A 13,244-nucleotide genomic window follows, 5' to 3' on the forward strand; every position below is an offset into this window, starting at 1 on the left:
CTTAAAACATAATTAAAGTAGCCTAGGCGACAATACTTTACAGTACAGTGTTTACATTGTAAAGTAGAAGCCCTCGATTATCCGGGGCAGGCCTACTAAAGGGGAGGGATTTTTAATATTGCGCAATCATGAAATTTCTAGCCATTGACCTTGGTACAAGGTACTGTAAGTTTAAAATCACAGCTTGCTCTAATTCACCTAAAACCTAGCTAAACACTGTATTGTATAGCAACAAACCACGTAATGAACTAAACAAAACAGTAGGGTGTTAAGTAAGCTACTGCATGATAGGCCGGTAGACTACAGAGCTTTAAATCACAACAGAGCAATGTTAATACTGTAATAATCATCAACTATAGCATTGGTGTTGCCTTAGTTTAAACAAATCATATTGAAAATAATAAAAATATTTGATAAGTCGTTATAAAAGTGTATAATCATAGCCAACTTAAAGATTAATAAAAACACTTGTAAAAGGAATGTTAAGATAACGATGTTGCTATTCTTTCTCTTTGCTTTGTTCTTCTATTATTTTTCTTTCTTAGGTTTCTCTTCATCCAAAAATTGTACAAGTCACCATAGTTACTTATCACCCAATCACAGCTTACTAAACATTATGTCGTCATCAGTCCTTAGTGAATGAAATCAGTTCTTAGTTGTATTATAGCGCGCATGCAGCTACGACAGCAGACAGTGATGTGTTAAAATAGAGCAGACGAATGTTAGCGCAAGCGTTGACGTCACCCTTCCATTTCATTTGACGAAAATAAACAATATTTTAAAACAATTAAAAAAAAAACAATAATGGGGGTGGGGGGTTTGTTGTATCGAGGGAGAGACGCAGACAGTTTGTTAAGTAGAGGTTAAATTCGCTATGTAGAGGTTCTGACAATGATAAATTCGTTATATTGAGGTGTCTTATTTTAGCCGGGATCATGAAAAATTTGTTAAATCAAGGTCGTTTTTATGGTTTGTTCGTTATGTAGAGGTAAAATATACATTGTGTCTTATGGAGGGTTCTAGGGGATTTATAAAAATTCGTTATGTCAAGGAATTTGTTATATCGAGGTTCGTTATATAAAGGTTAGACTGTATCATTCAATGATGATGTCTTAACAAGGAAAATTGTCAAGGTATTGGTGGTCACAGGAGTCGATTAGGATGTCTCGTTGATCGCTAGGGAACGTCGAGATATTACCGCAAAAACGGGGGAACATTATGATGTCTCCGTAAACGCAGGGAAAATTAATGATGTTACCGCGATCAAAGGAGAAGATTATGATGTGTTCACTACTATTCTAAAGCCGATATAATTTTTTTTAAATCTTACCAAATTTTCTATATGGATTGACTAGTATCATTCCTGTTGTGGTTAAATACAACGGCCTCTAGGAAAATAATGGTTATGAAATCCATACACCATCCATTCACTAATATTTATTAGTACAGGTTAACCACATAACTTTAGAAACGCACACATAACATAAGGAGCACACTTTAACCACGAATTCAAATTGTGAACAACAACATGTAAACAAAGAAAAATCAATGAAATTACAATACAACAATCAGCTGTTATTTGAAGCTGTTACTTTGTTCATTATTAACACATGTTTCATATGATTAGATGATGCATACCGCGAAACCCATTTCTGCCTTAAATCTTAAATAAACGGTATCAGCAATCTGACACATACTTTCTCCCATTAGCTTGTCAACAATCTTTATCATGGGTAAACAGAGGGAGCATATCTTATAGGAAAAATCACAATAGTTGCATTTAATTTTGAGCCTTAAATTTGTACATCAATGGGGGCTTGCACTGTATTTGTTTACCGTAATTTTTACAAGGAACAGGATTAGTACCATTTTGTTCAGAATTTAAAGGGCTATAACTGTGGAGTGTTTGTGTTTAATTTTAATATTATTAGAGAAAATTAATCAAGTCATTGTAACAAGAAGAATCAGAATGGATGTTTATTTTTACAATATTATGAATTATTAAAAAATCATCAGCTGTTCTAGTTAGTTTTAAACAGGCTAAAGAAAAAATATTATGTAAATGAACTGAACATACTCCCGGCCTTGAAGTGTCCTCACTTCAACAGTTAGTTTAGAACAAAACACATTAACACAAAATTTGTTGTAGGCCGGATATAGCAGCTGGTTGCTTTTTTCAACTTCTGCTTTTCAACCTATACCATCTTTGCTGGGAAACAACTTAAAAACTGTTGCTGGAGACCACCAAAGTCCTAGCTCGTTAAAATGTTGATCATCAGAGTTTCGAAGGACTTTGGTGTTTTATGGTGAGATTAAGTAACAGAAGTGAACAAGTCTTGACAGTTCATAACACATTTCTCCAATTCAAAGCACTCTTGTCTAAAAATTGGCTTGGTTTTTGAGGTTATAAAGGTAATACAGGTGTTTTTATCAGTCCTCATTTTTCAGTTATTTTTTATTAAATCAAGCAGTTTTTAGTGTAAAAGTGTTTAGTAAATGAATGATACAGTGTTTATATATAAAACTATTAAATAAGTGTCGGTTTTTATTAAATCTTTATATATAAATATTCTCAGTATTCTATTTATAACCTACAAGAGAATTTTCACTAGGAAAATATTACCTGCATTTTCCATAAACGGTGTTAATATATGAAGAATATACAACCTGCACTTAAACTAATCACAACTAAAGTTAAATTTTACAGTCAATGGAGATTATTCTGGAATCAAGATAAGTAATTGACACAACTGACTAGCCTGGCCTTGGCCAAGGACAAACTGGTACCTACCTTAAATTGTTATCTCTTATCAGTTGGTTTATTTACCAACTTAACTGCTAATCATCAGAATCCTAGATGTTCTAAAATATTCTGTGGTTACTACTGATTACCTAACCAATGATATACAATAGTAATTAGGACAACTGTTCTTAACAAGGATAGTTCGGATAACCTCATTGTTGCAGAGTAAAATATCCTTTATTTCCACAAGCATCTGTATGCGTTGAAAATACAATAATAAATTAATCAAGAGTTGTGTGCCATACTGTATATTATTTAAATTGTATAGATAGACAGTATAAGATACTGTAGTTGGCAAGATTCTAGTGAACAACAAAGCTGGAACTTCCAGTTAGACTAGTTTATTGTCATTAACATATAATCACCAAGAAATACATCAAAGGTGCCCTGTAATCAATAATAAATATTTTTTTGTCTATTTACATAATACTATAGGCTACGTTATTTTGACCAATTTATATGTAACCAGCATTTTTAAATCCTACCAATGGAAAACGAAAATAAGAGTAAATATAAAGTTGAAGAACGGATTTTTGCCAAGGTCAAAGGCCATCCTTATTGGCCAGCAATTATTGATTCTATTGACACCACAAGCAAAATAGTAAAATATAATGTGACTTTCTATGGAACTCAGGAGACTGCACTAGTAAAGGAAGTTGATGTTTGTTCTTATCTAGAAAACAAACACAAACATGGTAGTAGCTCAAAATCAAAAAGTGGGGTTTTTACTAAAGCAATGAAGGAAATTGAGGGAAGTTTAAATTTAAGTAGGAAAAGTATAAATAAAAGTTTCCACTCACAGCCTAACACACCTGACCAGAAAACAAAACCTAGTAAAACACCTTCTAAGGCGACACATTCCTCTACAGGAGTTCATGGACCAGCACCAGGTATACAAGACCAGACACAAATTGTAGGTGTAAACATACATCCAGACTTGAACATTCAACAATGTCCACCTGATAATGGTAAAGTCACCCTTCATGATAGTCTGGCAGAGGATATCCAATGTTCCTAAGTTCAGGCAGATGGTGACATCTCACAATCAAAAGACTTTCTAACTCAAATAATATTACAGGAGCTTAAAAAATACAAGTTAGAATGTCAGAACCAGCAGTTGGTTATAGACATGTTGCAAACGGACAATAGAGAACTAACTAAGCAGTTAAGTGAATTGAAGAGAGACGATACAAAATGCATGAATTGCTACCCGTCTTTCCAAACCGTAACAAATAATACAAGGTTTTCAAGAACCCTTAGGTCTAACACAGAAGATTTAGGTGTCATATGTGATAACCGTTTCAATATCCTTCAGACAGAAATGTAGGTAGAAAATGAGAATACTTTGAACAACCCATGCAAAAGTCTAGCCAAACCAAAATCTAACTACAACATAAAAAATACCCCCGCCGCAGCAAACCTGCAGACTAAGCGAATTTCAACTTGTCTGATTACATTTTTACTAAAATGTTTCCATAAATAAGACATATTATTCCCTATTTAAATAACATTAGATTTAACAAGTGCTTAGGTTTGCTGCTACGGTAAAGGTAAAAAGTGTTTTTTGACCATACATCAATAGTATAGGATGAAATAAATACATTTGCCAAATTTTATCAATATATACTCATAAACAAGTAAACTACAACAATTTTCATTTTCTCCATAAGAATAACATGGGAATTTTTAATTACACTATTTTTGAATTTTCTCCGTGACCGTTAGGCATACAACAGCGCTTCAATATACTAAATTATTTATTTTTTTAAGCTCTACAAAACGTTTTAGAAAGAAATCGCAAAATTTTTAGTTTTTAGGTTCAAAAATGGGAAAAACCCATTTTTACCCCATAAAACCCCCCATAATCCCCCGTTCCCATGGTCCGATTATGCTGGATCGCGAACTCGTTCGAATAAACGTAGGTTTACATGTTTGTACCAAATTTAATCAAAATCGGATCATTTTTGCTCGAGTTATCGCGCTAACGGACACATATATATATATATATAAATATATATATATATATATGAATTTGAACGGATGGTGTTTTTGGCCTCTAGGGACCTCAAAATGAAAAATTAGATTGGTCTCGGGTCCAGGTCTTACCATGAGTACTACGGTAATAGCTTATTCCCTATATGGGAAATTCGCTAATAGCCGATTGGTAACAAACTGCCAGTTAAATTCAAATAAACTCTTGAAAATAAAGATTTTTTCTGACAGCCACGGGAAAGATTTAAGCAACTTATTACAGCAGAGGACTTCCTTTAACGTCTCAGCTTACGTTAGACCCGGAGCCAAATTTTACCACGTGGTGGAGGAAGTAAAGACAATCGCCAAGGACATGAGTGATGAAGACTATCTACTGGTAGTGGGAGGAGCAAATAATGTGGAAACTACATCGACTAGTCAGCTTTTGGACGACATCAGCCTTTTCATTAAAAGTGTGTCCAAAACAAACCTGCTGCTGGCAACCATACCTATGCGACATGATCGACCAGATCTTGACCTTAAAATTAGCAGGATAAATGCAGAGCTGGAAAAAATAACAACCTCAAGCAGTAACATGACTCTTGTACCCTTCCACATGTTACCAAGGCACTTTTTCACAAACCACGGTTTGCATCTGAATAGGAGGGGTAAGAATCACTTAGCTAAGATGATAGTGAACATCGTACATAAGAAGGAGTCACCCAAATCAAACAAATTAAGAAACATCCTGGTAGAGAGGGATACTAGAAGAGAAGTGCAGCTAAAAGAAAATGATATTAACGTGGCTGATATTAAAATGGAGGATATGATTGCTAATGTTAAACATGACTATGCTAAAACAGCTTTTGCCCATACAATTTCGGAAGATTTTGGAGATAACAGGCACATGTCAGCAGGAGTAGCGGTGGTGTTTCGGAAAATGTTTGGTCGTCCAAAAACCTCGGATTTTGTTGATACAAAACTAACCAGACAAAAGGAAGAAAATGGATTGACAATCTTCAGTTTAGTAACCAAGTCTAAGTATAATGGCAAGCCTACTGTTTCGGACTATGACGAAGCATTTACCCAGCTTGAAAAACATTTCAAAAGCCAAGAACTCGAGAATCTTATATGCTCACCTATGGGCTGTGTGAGAGACTTAATTGACGTGCATCACTTTGCTAAACAAATTGTAAATTTTCAAAAAAGAACTAAAGCTACAATTACTATTGCTTCCTATGATCAGCCATCAGCAAAAAGAGCTCTGTGGAAGGGCCTTTCTCACAATCACTTCCTTGAGGTACTGAGAGAAGAAATTAAAAAATCAAAAGCTCAGTTCAAAGAATCCTTCCTACTGCATGACGAGCCTGAAGAAGGTAGACGCCCATCGGAGCAACCTACTGGCATCACGAATCAGGTGACAGAGCATCAACCATCCACTGCCCACAACCCAGACACCAGCAGCTCTTCAACTTTAGGGGCATCTCTGACCCACAGAGTGATGGTGCAAATTATGGGCAATATAGTGATTGTGAAAGTGGTAGAGTGGAGAATAACAATAGTATTTTTTTAGCTCATCCTTCAATGTCCATAGTAATATCAGATTAGAAAATAGTCCCCCATTTAAACACCGTTCTTACAGCCAATCAATTTCTTTAGCTAATACTAAAATAATTAATAAAACTAAGAATCTGAAAATTTTTCATCAAAACATGCAAGATTTACAGTCACGTATTGAACCGTTAGAAATAATTTTGTCGGAAATTAAACCTGATATAATAATACTTTCTGAGCATAATCTTGGTCCTGTAGAGATAGAACGTTTCAACCTATCTAATTATTGCTTGGTAAATCAATATGCTCGAACTACCACTACAGGAGGAGGAGTAATGGTTTTGGCAGAACGGGGTTTGAAGGGGAAACTTTTTGTTTCTATAGAACTAAACAGCCTCTGTGAGGATAAAATGTTTGAATGTTGCTTGGCCAAATTTCAGATAGGTAAATTCAAATTTATAACAGCTGCAGTATATAGAACACCTAACTTCCAAACAATAGAATTTCTCAATAGGCTCGATAACCTGATAACTATACTGTTAAAAAAAGAAAAATATATTGTGATTGCTGGAGATTTTAATATAAATATTTTACAAAGCTCTACTGAATCAGTTGAGTTTAAAAATGTTCTTACTCGGCATGGCTTAAGGTACTTAGTAGACTTTCCCACCAGAGTAACAGCTAATTCAGAATCTGGGATAGATAATTTTTTAACTAACATTGATGTCAATTTTCTTCAGATAGAAGGTTTAGTAACTGGTTTGTCTGATCATGATGGGCAGGTATTGAAAATTAGATGTACATTAGGTAATAATGAAAATAAACAATTATTTAGGTATGGGAGGAAATTTACAAAAGATAACATGACTCTCTTCAATTTCAATTTTCAACTTGTAAAGGAGGATTGGAGCGCAGTCTACAATGCAACTGTTGATGAAAAGTACAACAGTTTTGATAGCATATTTAAATATTATTTCAATCTTTCTTTTCCATGAGTTCTATTAAAAATAAATAAAAAAAAAAAACATGGATAACTGAGGAGTTAAAAGAGGAAAAAAACAATATTGTAGAACTTAGCCAACAGGCAAGAAGAACAAAGTCTACTGAACTTCATAAACAAGTAAAAACTAGAAATAGGCAGTTCAAAATAAATTCAGTAAATGCAAAGAAACAATTTTTCCAAAACAAAATTGCAAACTCCAATAACATCTCCAAAACAACTTGGGAAATCATTAACTCAGAAGTAGCAAATAAAAAAATCAAATCTGGTGAAAATATTGTAATAGAATCTGATGGTAGACTGGTCTCCAATCCAACTCATGTTAGTAAGATTTTTAATGACTATTATGTAAATGTAATTGAAAATTTACTTGAGGATTTGCCTCCAGCACAGCCCGTGACTTTGACAAATAACTTGTTAAATCCACAAAAAGTGTTCCGATGCAATCCACTTAATGAGGACGAATTGGCTAAAGTAATTGATTCTTTGAAAAATAAAAACTCTTACGGATATGATGAAATACCAATAACAGTTATAAAATTTTCAAAAATCGCATTGATAAAGCCTTTATTACACCTGATAAATTCATCATTCATTTCTGGCATCTTCCCGGATAAATTGAAGATTTCTAAAATCATACCAATCTACAAAAAAGGGGATGAACTTAATGTAGAAAATTATCGTCCAGTTTCTATTCTCCCTTCAATCTCAAAAGTTTTTGAAAAAGCCATGCATGGAAGACTCATGCTATTTTTAGAACAAAATAGTCTTTTAGATGACGAACAACATGGTTTTTGCAAAGATAAATCTGTCACCACAGCTCTGATCAATTTTACGGAATCAATTATACAATCAATAGACAAAAAAGAATGTGTTGCTGGTATTTTCATGGACCTTTCCAAAGCATTTGATAGTATATCACATGAAAGGCTGTTACAGAAATTGCATTATCTTGGGATTCAAAAAACTCCTTTGCAGTGGTTCAGGTCTTATCTCACCAACAGGCAGCAATTTACAGAAATCAGTCATATAAACAACTCTATAATTTCAAAAATTCCCTCCGCAACACAAAGTATAAAGCATGGCGTCCCGCAAGGGTCTATTCTTGGACCTTTGCTTTTTATTTGTTACGTTAAGAATATGCCAAACTGTCTAGGTAACAATGTAATATATAGTTCTAAACTCGTACAGTATGCTGACGATTCTAATCTTATTGTATCTGCTAAATGTCAGATGGATTTGGAAGTAGCAGCTCATATAGAATTATCACAAATCCAAGAATTTTTTGTAAACAATCGATTAATGCTAAATTCACAAAAAACTAATTTTATTTCTTTCAGTACTAAGCAGAACAAAAATAAGTGTAGCCCTCATATTTTTAGTGACAACAACACAATAAATCAAATTGATTGTACAAAATTTTTAGGTATCCATATTGATGAATGTCTTAGGTGGGATCATCATGTAGGAAGCATTGTGCGTAAGGTAAATTCTGGAATCTATGCCTTGAAAAGAATGTTTTATTTGAGTGACCTAGCAACATTAAAAATAGTTTTTCATTCCCATATCCAATCACATATATCTTATGCAATAGTAGTGTATGGAGGCACTTCCCAGAAAAATTTAGATAAAGATACTTGTTTTACAGAAAAAGGCAATAAGAATAATGTTAAATCTAGATCATAATGAGTCTGTAAAGCAACAATTTGTCAATTTGAAAATATTAACTGTGTTTAGTTTGTACGTACTCGAATGTATAATACATGTAAAAAATAACCAGGAAAATTTTAAAACACATAGTGAAACCCATCAATACAACACTAGAAACAAAAATAATATAGTTCTACCGAAACACAACTTAGAAATGTATAAAAATAAGCCCTCATATGCCGGTGTAAAGTTTTTAAAGATAATACCAGATGAAATAAAAGATATTAAGGATAAAAAAAAGTTTAGACAAAAACTTAAAGAATTTTTGATAGAAAAACCCATTTACTCAATAGATGAACTGTTTATGAATGTATACAGCTATAGATAGTTTTATTTTCTGTATTTTTTGTTTAGGTTAAGTATTTGTACATAGTAATTATAAGCTTGACACTATTTATTGTACGTTTTGTACATAATATAAATAAAGATAATTTGAATTTGAATTTGTTTCAATAATTCAACAAGTTGAGATTGGATGATGAGCGCTTCCTCTGTAGTTTGTGACAAAAGAGTAGCCTTTGTCCAGAGCTTCATCGGAAGATACAACGACTTGCCTGGATTGCTTGACTGTCTTTGCTGTATTGGTTTCACTCTTGGTCAGGTTAGCGGCGGCACTGTCTGTTGGTTTAACAGCAACACAATCGGTAGGATGGGTGATATCATTATCAGTAGGATGGATAACAGTACTGTCTCTTGGGATGACAGCAATGTTGGTAGGTTGGATGGCAGCACTGTCACTTGTCAAGGTAGTTGAGCTCACTGATGTATCTGTATTCGTTGGTTGAGGTTTTGTCACTGTCACTGGTGTTTCTAATTTTCGAATTTGTGAACTTAGGAATCGTGATTGCCACCGACCTCTTTATTGTATTGCATTTTGTTCTAGGTTGTATAAGCTGGGTGCCTTTCATTTTAAACTTATTTGATGAGTTCGGGTTGGTTACATTCACTGAAGTAGTTATCTGAGGTTGAGCTGGACTGCAATTAACCTTGGCCAAATAAGGGTTAGAACCAGTTTCTGAAAGCAGCACTTTAATGTAGCTGGTGATGTGGATGAATAGTTCACTGATTTGGTCTTCATAAAGTTTCAATGTTCAAATCATCTTCACTTGACGTACTTACAATGTGATGGAAATAAGAATCAAAGTCTTCTTTCTTCTTATGGGCTTCTTGCATAAGAGTCTTTAAGGCTTCGTGTTGCACAACTGTTAATGATTCTTCTTGTTCAACAAGTTGATCTACGATGTTTCTTATTTTGTTGAGACTGGTTTTAATAAAAGATGTGAGTCGTGTATGGGTTTCAATTTTAAAATTACTTTTTGGAGATGCCATTGTACAAAGATGAGGAGATAAATGTCAAAAATTCACAAAGTGTAAATGAGAGGGTTAAGAGTTCCAAAATGGAAATAAGAGTTCAGTTGGGTAAGAGTTCAGAGGCACAGAAAACAATGGGTAAAATGAGGAAATATTAATATAAAAAGAGTTCTAGTGGATGAGTGTAATTCCAAATCGCTTAAGTAATATATCCGGCTCGAAGGACCATTAAATAATGTGGAGTGTTTGTGTATAATAAATTAAAATTATGAGAGAAAATTAATCAAGTCATTGTAACAAGAAGAATCAGAATGGAATGTTTATTTTTACAATATTATGAATTATTTAAAAATCATCTGCTGTTCTAATTAATTTTAAACAGGCTAAAGAAAAAATATCAGGCAAAAGAACTGTACCATAACATACTAAATTGTTATCAAAAATCGTTCAGGCAGTTTTTGATAAAATTTGTTTATTTAGTTTTTTATTGGATTTTATGGAAAACCCACTGGTTAAAATCAAAATTTCAAAAAAATAAATAGCATGAGATACCATGGGTAAGTACCTACCTACATACCAAATTTCATCGAAATAGTACCACAGGTGTGGTCGGTAGCTCTGTACCCATCCACACATACAGACAGACATACACGCACGGACATCTACACAGATAAAGCTTTCCATTGACCTATTTGTCAATAAAATCGGTCCAGTGGATCTGTATTTAATTGTACAAAGTGTACAATTTGGACGTTCCTTAGCATTTTCTACAAATAACTTTTAAATGGTGAGCAAATCGACCGAAATGGACCAAAATGGTGATATTCTGAAAGAGAGTAAAATTTCCTACAAACTAGGCAAACCCATCAAAATTGACGGTTACTTTTAAGTCTTACGCTAGTTTATCTAAATCCGATAAATAGAGTAAAATTATCAAAATTTTGAACATTTTAGCTTGGTTTTATGAATAACTAGCAGAGTTTGCTTAGTTCGTACGGGGTTGGCATATAAGTATAAAATGCTTATTGCAGTTATACTCAAGCTTTGCGTTTGCATGGGGAGGACACTGTTTGATAAAATTTGGTTCTTTAAATTCAGGGTATCATGCTATAGTACAAAAAAATAGTAGAATATAGTAGAAAAAAAATTACCAAACATTCGCACAATATCACAGTGTGTTGAAGGTGTTCATTAAATTGAAAACATAAACATAACTGTAAACAATCCTACTTTGACAGTTCTCATTGCATATCACAGCTTTTTGTTGCTGCTTGGTTCCGATTATATTGCTGTGGTAATAAATAATAAAAAATATAAAAAATAGTGCTGCACACCGTTGGTAAATCTTATAACTTTTAATGCTATTGCATATCATAGAACCATCTTAAATAGTTGAAAAAGAGGACTAAATTCTTTAATTCCTTTTAAACATTTATCCATGTTTTTGACTCCTGGATTGATAAAGAATACTAATGGGTTAATGGGGTACTACAATGGGGCTGTTTGTCCCGAAACTATAGTTATCAAAAAAGACGACTTGGATTGAAGATGTAAATAAGGTATTTAACCTATTATTAGTACTTTTAAACATGAATACTCATAAGGTTAACATGGGGAAATACAATAACCACTAGGTGTAGTGTTTGGATAGTGGGATCGGATTTGGTTCGGATAGTTAAGGCTCAGTTCTGATAGGATAAATAGAGGTTCAGATTCGGATAGTTTGACGTTCAAATATTTAATAAATAAATATTAAGGTTGAAGTTATAATTTGCAACTGGTTTATATTGTGCATCCATAACACAATATGAATATCATTAAATATGAAAGTCATTAATATTGGTTCAGTTATAAAAACTTAAGTTAAAATTCACAGCTCACTCAAACTACACAAAAATGTATACCGTACCTTATATACGGCAGGGTTGTAATTTTCAATTTGTATTGTTCGTACGGTTTGGATGTTCCTTTAAATTTTAATTCCACTGTCCCGGCACAGCGCGGGGTTAGGGAATTTGGTCATCCAGAGAAGGTCTTGTATGGGTTTGTTAAGTAACTATGTTGGTTGAACAAAATAACAAGGAAAAGTAAACAAAAGAATTGTCACATGGCTTTATCAACCATCAACACTACTAGCAAACTAACTAGCAAATTACAAAATAAAGTACAAAAGGAAAAAACATCAGTTTTGTAACTATTGAGGAAAGATTAGGGGAAAATATTGTTGATTAAATACTGATTATTTTACTTAGCTGTATTCCACCAAAAACTGAAACTTCGAAGTACAGAGGCATTCCAAGTAAATTAATTACATCTTGGGGTTTAAATTGGCATAAAACTATTACCACATGTTAAATCTAAATGAAAAAAAGACAGAATCTCAATTTCTTTAGAAGTAGTAGTGGAAAAGTGAAAAATCGTTATCAGCCATTTTTTTAAATTATACTAATATGATTTTGTTTACCGTTTATCTATATTATAATTTTATCTGCTGTCATTGGTAATCATAAAAGTCGAACCACGGGTTTCGATGACCAGAGGGAAGAAATATTCTGTGCAAGTAGCATTTAAACTTAAGCAATATCATAAAACGTGTATCTTATTTTTGTTTACTTGCATACCTTTATATTACAGAGCTGTTATTATTTCAGCGACCAAATATGTCTATGGTTTGTAATAAAAATGTTTTCGTAAATTATTAAATGTCTTGTTTAAGAGGCGGCAGGAGTCAGGTTGAAAATCGTCAATCTGCGACTCCTGCATTTGTACGGTCCGCAACCCGCACGGCTAATTTCTGACCTTGAGCCTATTGATCGTAACTTCCATGGATAGAGCAGTGTTGAAAAATGGACAGTTCGTACATTTCTAAATGGTGCAATACTGTGGCCGACGCGA

At 33.4% G+C, this 13,244-nt stretch overlaps 1 protein-coding gene across 1 annotated transcript in view; it reads left to right on the forward strand.

Moving 5' to 3' along the window:
- Positions 1-13,244, forward strand: part of LOC128985972 (AP-2 complex subunit sigma) — a 60,696-nt gene that overhangs the window by 27,317 nt on the left and 20,135 nt on the right. The gene's annotated exons all lie outside the window — the stretch shown is intronic.

The sequence above is a fragment of the Macrosteles quadrilineatus genome, unplaced genomic scaffold (genome assembly GCF_028750875.1).
Source record: "Macrosteles quadrilineatus isolate MER2022 unplaced genomic scaffold, UCM_ALF_1.0 Scaffold_2__2_contigs__length_208266976, whole genome shotgun sequence".
Classification (NCBI taxonomy): domain Eukaryota; kingdom Metazoa; phylum Arthropoda; class Insecta; order Hemiptera; family Cicadellidae; genus Macrosteles; species Macrosteles quadrilineatus.